The sequence below is a fragment of the Taudactylus pleione genome, unplaced genomic scaffold (genome assembly GCF_031769625.1).
Source record: "Taudactylus pleione unplaced genomic scaffold, aTauple2 ptg000550l, whole genome shotgun sequence".
NCBI lineage: Eukaryota > Metazoa > Chordata > Amphibia > Anura > Myobatrachidae > Taudactylus > Taudactylus pleione.
Genome location: NW_028284952.1, coordinates 1,465,001 through 1,470,000, shown reverse-complemented (window position 1 = coordinate 1,470,000; position 5,000 = coordinate 1,465,001). Strand labels below are relative to the sequence as shown.

General features: G+C 37.3%; 2 non-coding genes and 20 pseudogenes across 2 annotated transcripts; all 22 read right to left on the bottom strand.

Moving 5' to 3' along the window:
* The window catches only part of LOC148488569 (5S ribosomal RNA), a 119-nt pseudogene extending 46 nt beyond the window's left edge, over positions 1–73 (bottom strand).
* A 116-nt stretch (positions 74–189) lies between these two features.
* Positions 190–308, bottom strand: LOC148488568 (5S ribosomal RNA). The gene has a single exon (XR_015871163.1). It is a non-coding gene; the product is annotated as a 5S ribosomal RNA (ribosomal RNA).
* Positions 309–424: 116 nt separating this feature from the next.
* On the bottom strand, positions 425–543 carry LOC148488567 (5S ribosomal RNA; annotated as a pseudogene).
* A 116-nt stretch (positions 544–659) lies between these two features.
* Positions 660–778, bottom strand: LOC148488566 (5S ribosomal RNA; annotated as a pseudogene).
* Positions 779–893: 115 nt separating this feature from the next.
* On the bottom strand, positions 894–1,011 carry LOC148488565 (5S ribosomal RNA; annotated as a pseudogene).
* Positions 1,012–1,127: 116 nt separating this feature from the next.
* Positions 1,128–1,246, bottom strand: LOC148488564 (5S ribosomal RNA; annotated as a pseudogene).
* Positions 1,247–1,362: 116 nt separating this feature from the next.
* LOC148488563 (5S ribosomal RNA) lies at positions 1,363–1,481 on the bottom strand (annotated as a pseudogene).
* A 116-nt stretch (positions 1,482–1,597) lies between these two features.
* Positions 1,598–1,716, bottom strand: LOC148488562 (5S ribosomal RNA; annotated as a pseudogene).
* Positions 1,717–1,833: 117 nt separating this feature from the next.
* Positions 1,834–1,952, bottom strand: LOC148488561 (5S ribosomal RNA; annotated as a pseudogene).
* Positions 1,953–2,068: 116 nt separating this feature from the next.
* Positions 2,069–2,187, bottom strand: LOC148488560 (5S ribosomal RNA). Its single transcript, XR_015871594.1, has one exon. It is a non-coding gene; the product is annotated as a 5S ribosomal RNA (ribosomal RNA).
* A 116-nt stretch (positions 2,188–2,303) lies between these two features.
* Positions 2,304–2,422, bottom strand: LOC148488559 (5S ribosomal RNA; annotated as a pseudogene).
* Positions 2,423–2,538: 116 nt separating this feature from the next.
* On the bottom strand, positions 2,539–2,657 carry LOC148488558 (5S ribosomal RNA; annotated as a pseudogene).
* Positions 2,658–2,773: 116 nt separating this feature from the next.
* On the bottom strand, positions 2,774–2,892 carry LOC148488557 (5S ribosomal RNA; annotated as a pseudogene).
* Positions 2,893–3,008: 116 nt separating this feature from the next.
* LOC148488556 (5S ribosomal RNA) lies at positions 3,009–3,127 on the bottom strand (annotated as a pseudogene).
* A 116-nt stretch (positions 3,128–3,243) lies between these two features.
* LOC148488555 (5S ribosomal RNA) lies at positions 3,244–3,362 on the bottom strand (annotated as a pseudogene).
* Positions 3,363–3,478: 116 nt separating this feature from the next.
* Positions 3,479–3,597, bottom strand: LOC148488554 (5S ribosomal RNA; annotated as a pseudogene).
* Positions 3,598–3,712: 115 nt separating this feature from the next.
* Positions 3,713–3,830, bottom strand: LOC148488553 (5S ribosomal RNA; annotated as a pseudogene).
* A 116-nt stretch (positions 3,831–3,946) lies between these two features.
* On the bottom strand, positions 3,947–4,065 carry LOC148488552 (5S ribosomal RNA; annotated as a pseudogene).
* A 116-nt stretch (positions 4,066–4,181) lies between these two features.
* On the bottom strand, positions 4,182–4,300 carry LOC148488551 (5S ribosomal RNA; annotated as a pseudogene).
* Positions 4,301–4,416: 116 nt separating this feature from the next.
* On the bottom strand, positions 4,417–4,535 carry LOC148488550 (5S ribosomal RNA; annotated as a pseudogene).
* Positions 4,536–4,652: 117 nt separating this feature from the next.
* Positions 4,653–4,771, bottom strand: LOC148488549 (5S ribosomal RNA; annotated as a pseudogene).
* A 115-nt stretch (positions 4,772–4,886) lies between these two features.
* LOC148488548 (5S ribosomal RNA) overlaps positions 4,887–5,000 on the bottom strand; it is a 119-nt pseudogene continuing 5 nt past the window's right edge.

Genomic DNA, 5,000 nt, shown 5'->3' with positions numbered 1-5,000 from the left:
AACCAGGCCCAACACTGCATAGCTTCCAAGATCAGACGAGATTGGGCATGTCCAGTGTGGTTTGACTGTAGGTGCTCAAAAGCATTAAATTTAGACCTCTATTACTTCTTAACTCAAGTAATATCATTGATAAGTTGAAAAAATGTAATGTAAAATGTAATAGAAAATAATGTTATGGCTATATAAAATTACCTACAGCACCTGGTATTCCCAGGTGGTTTCCCATCAAAGTACTAACCAGGCCCAACACTGCATAGCTTCCAAGATCAGACGAGATTGGGCATGTCCAGTGTGGTTTGGCTGTAGGTGCTCAAAAACATTAACTTTAGACCTCTATTACTTCTTAACTCACGGAAATTCATTGATAAGTTGAAAAATTTAAATGTAAAATGTAATAGAAAAGAATGTTATGGCTGTCTAAAATTACCTACAGCACCTGGAATTCCCAGGTGGTCTCCCATCCAAATACAAACCAGGCCCAACACTGCATAGCTTCCAAGATCAGACGAGATTGGGCATGTCCAGTGTGGTTTGGCTGTAGGTGCTCAAAAGCATTAAATTTAGACCTCTATTACTTCTTAACTCAAGTAAATTCATTGATAAGTTGAAAAAATTAAATGTAAAATGTAATAGAAAAGAATGTTATTGCAGTATAAATTTACCTACAGCACCTGGTATTTCCAGGTGGTCTCCCATCCAAGTACTAACCAGGCCCAACACTGTATAGTTTCCAAGTTCAGACGAGATTGGGCATGTCCAGTGTGGTTTGGCTGTAGGTGCTCAAAAACATTAACTTTAGACCTCTTTTACTTCTTAACTCAAGTAAATTCAATGATAAGTTGAAAAATTAAATGTAAAATGTAATAGAAAAGAATGTTATGGCAGCATAAAATTAACTACAGCTCCTGGTATTCCCAGGTGGTCTCCCATCCAAGTACTAACCATCCCAACACTGCATAGCTTCCAAGATCAGATGAGATTGGGCATGTCCAGTGTGGTTTGGCTGTAGGTGCTCAAAAACATTACCTTTAGACCTCTTTTACTTCTTAACTCAAGTAAATTCATTGATAAGTTGAAAAAATGTAATGTAAAATGTAATAGAAAAGAATGTTATGGCTATATAAAATTACCTACAGCACCTGGTATTCCCAGGTGGTCTCCAGTCCAAGTACTAACCAGGCAAAACACTGCATAGCTTCCAAGATCAGACGAGATTGGGCATGTCCAGTGTGGTTTGGCTGTAGGTGCTCAAAAGCATTAACTTTAGACCTCTATTACTTCTTAACTCAAGTAAATTCATTGATAAGTTGAAAAAATTAAATGTAAAAAGTAATAGAAAAGACTGTTATGGCTGTATAAAATTACCTACAGCACCTGGGATTACTAGGTGGTCTCCCATCCAAGTACTAACCAGGCCCAACACTGCATAGCTTCCAAGATCAGATGAGATTGGGCATGTCCAGTGTGGTTTGACTGTAGGTGCTTAAAAACATTAACTTTAGACATCTTTTACTTCTTAACTCAAGTAAATTCATTGATAAGTTGAAAAAATTAAATGTAAAATATAATAGAAAAGAATGTTATTGCAGTATAAAATTACCTACAGCACCTGGTATTCCCAGGTTGTCTACCATTCAAGTACTAACCAGGCCCAACACTGCATAGCTTCCAAGATCAGACGAGATTGGGCATGTCCAGTGTGGTTTGGCTGTAGGCACTCAAAAAATGTATCTTTAGACCTTATTTACTTCTTAACTCAAGTTAATTCATTGACAAGTTGTAAAAAATGTAATGTAAAATGTAATAGATAACAATGTTATGGCTATATAAAATTACCTACAGCACCTAGTATTCCCAGGTGGTCTCCCATCCAAGTACTAACCAGGCCAAACACTGGATAGTTTCCAAGATCTGACGAGATTGGGCATGTCCTGTGTGGTTTGGCTGTAGGTGCTCAAAAACATTAACTTTAGACCTCTATTACCTCTTAACTCAAGAAAATTCATTGATAAGTTGAAGAAATTAAATGTAAAATGTAATAGAAAAGAATGTTATGGCAGTATAAAATTACCTACAGCACCTGGTATTCCCAGGTGGTCTCCCATCCAAGTACTAACCAGGCCCAACACTGCATAGCTTCCAAGTTCAGACGAGATTGGGCATGTCCAGTGTGGTATGGCTGTAGGTGTTCAAAAACATTAACTTTAGACCTCTTTTACTTCTTAACTCAACTAAATTCAATGATTAAGTTGAAAAATGAAATGTAAAATGTAATAGAAAAGAATGTTATGGCAATATGAAATTACCTACAGCTCCTAGAATTCCCAGGAGGTCTCCCATCCAAGTACTAACCAGGCCCAACACTGTATAGCTTCCAAGATCAGACGAGATTGGGCATGTCCAGTGTGGTTTGGATGTAAGTGCTCAAAAACATTAACTTTAGACCTCTATTACTTCTCAACTGAAGTAAATTCAATGATAAGTTGAAAAAATTAAATGTAAAATGTAATAGAAAAGAATGTTATGGCAGTATAAAATTACCTACAGCACCTGGTATTCCTAGGTGGTCTCCCATCCAAGTACTAACCAGGCCCAACACTGCATAGCTTCCAAGATCAGACGAGATTGGGAATGTCCAGTGTGGTTTGGCTGCAGGTTCTCAAAAACATTAACTTTAGACCTCTTTTACTTCTTAACTCAAGTAAAATCATTGATAAGTTGAAAAAATTAAATGTAAAATGTAATAGAAAAGAATGTTTTGGCTGTATAAAATTACCTACAGCACCTGGTATTCCCAGGTGGTCTCCCATCCAAGTACAAACCAGGCCCAACACTGCATAGCTTCCAAGATCAGACGAGATTGGGCATGTCCAGTGTGGTTTGACTGTAGGTGCTCAAAAGCATTAAATTTAGACCTCTATTACTTCTTAACTCAAGTAATATCATTGATAAGTTGAAAAAATGTAATGTAAAATGTAATAGAAAATAATGTTATGGCTATATAAAATTACCTACAGCACCTGGCATTCCCAGGTGGTTTCCCATCAAAGTTCTAACCAGGCCCAACACTGCATAGCTTCCAAGATCAGACGAGATTGGGCATGTCCAGTGTGGTTTGGCTGTAGGTGCTCAAAAACATTAACTTTAGACCTCTATTACTTCTTAACTCACGGAAATTCATTGATAAGTTGAAAAATTTAAATGTAAAATGTAATAGAAAAGAATGTTATGGCTGTCTAAAATTACCTACAGCACCTGGAATTCCCAGGTGGTCTCCCATCCAAATACAAACCAGGCCCAACACTGCATAGCTTCCAAGATCAGACGAGATTGGGCATGTCCAGTGTGGTTTGGCTGTAGGTGCTCAAAAGCATTAAATTTAGACCTCTATTACTTCTTAACTCAAGTAAATTCATTGATAAGTTGAAAAAATTAAATGTAAAATGTAATAGAAAAGAATGTTATTGCAGTATAAATTTACCTACAGCACCTGGTATTTCCAGGTGGTCTCCCATCCAAGTACTAACCAGGCCCAACACTGTATAGTTTCCAAGTTCAGACGAGATTGGGCATGTCCAGTGTGGTTTGGCTGTAGGTGCTCAAAAACATTAACTTTAGACCTCTTTTACTTCTTAACTCAAGTAAATTCAATGATAAGTTGAAAAATTAAATGTAAAATGTAATAGAAAAGAATGTTATGGCAGCATAAAATTACCTACAGCTCCTGGTATTCCCAGGTGGTCTCCCATCCAAGTACTAACCATCCCAACACTGCATAGCTTCCAAGATCAGATGAGATTGGGCATGTCCAGTGTGGTTTGGCTGTAGGCGCTCAAAAACATTACCTTTAGACCTCTTTTACTTCTTAACTCAAGTAAATTCATTGATAAGTTGAAAAAATGTAATGTAAAATGTAATAGAAAAGAATGTTATGGCTATATAAAATTACCTACAGCACCTGGTATTCCCAGGTGGTCTCCAGTCCAAGTACTAACCAGGCAAAACACTGCATAGCTTCCAAGATCAGACGAGATTGGGCATGTCCAGTGTGGTTTGGCTGTAGGTGCTCAAAAGCATTAACTTTAGACCTCTATTACTTCTTAACTCAAGTAAATTCATTGATAAGTTGAAAAAATTAAATGTAAAAAGTAATAGAAAAGACTGTTATGGCTGTATAAAATTACCTACAGCACCTGAGATTACTAGGTGGTCTCCCATCCAAGTACTAACCAGGCCCAACACTGCATAGCTTCCAAGATCAGATGAGATTGGGCATGTCCAGTGTGGTTTGACTGTAGGTGCTTAAAAACATTAACTTTAGACATCTTTTACTTCTTAACTCAAGTAAATTCATTGATAAGTTGAAAAAATTAAATGTAAAATATAATAGAAAAGAATGTTATTGCAGTATAAAATTACCTACAGCACCTGGTATTCCCAGGTTGTCTACCATTCAAGTACTAACCAGGCCCAACACTGCATAGCTTCCAAGATCAGACGAGATTGGGCATGTCCAGTGTGGTTTGGCTGTAGGCACTCAAAAAATGTATCTTTAGACCTTATTTACTTCTTAACTCAAGTTAATTCATTGATAAGTTGTAAAAAATGTAATGTAAAATGTAATAGATAACAATGTTATGGCTATATAAAATTACCTACAGCACGTGGTATTCCCAGGTGGTCTCCCATCCAAGTACTAACCAGGCCAAACACTGCATAGTTTCCAAGATCTGACGAGATTGGGCATGTCCTGTGTGGTTTGGCTGTAGGTGCTCAAAAACATTAACTTTAGACCTCTTTTACTTCTTAACTCAAGTAAATTCAATGAAAAGTTGAAAAATTAAATGTAAAATCTAATAGAAAAGAATGTTTTGGCAGTAGAAAATTACCTACAGCTCCTGGTATTCCCAGGTGGTCTCCCATCCAAGTACTAACCAGGCCCAACACTGCATAGTTTCCAAGATCAGACGAGATTGGGCATGTCCACTGTGGTTGGGCTG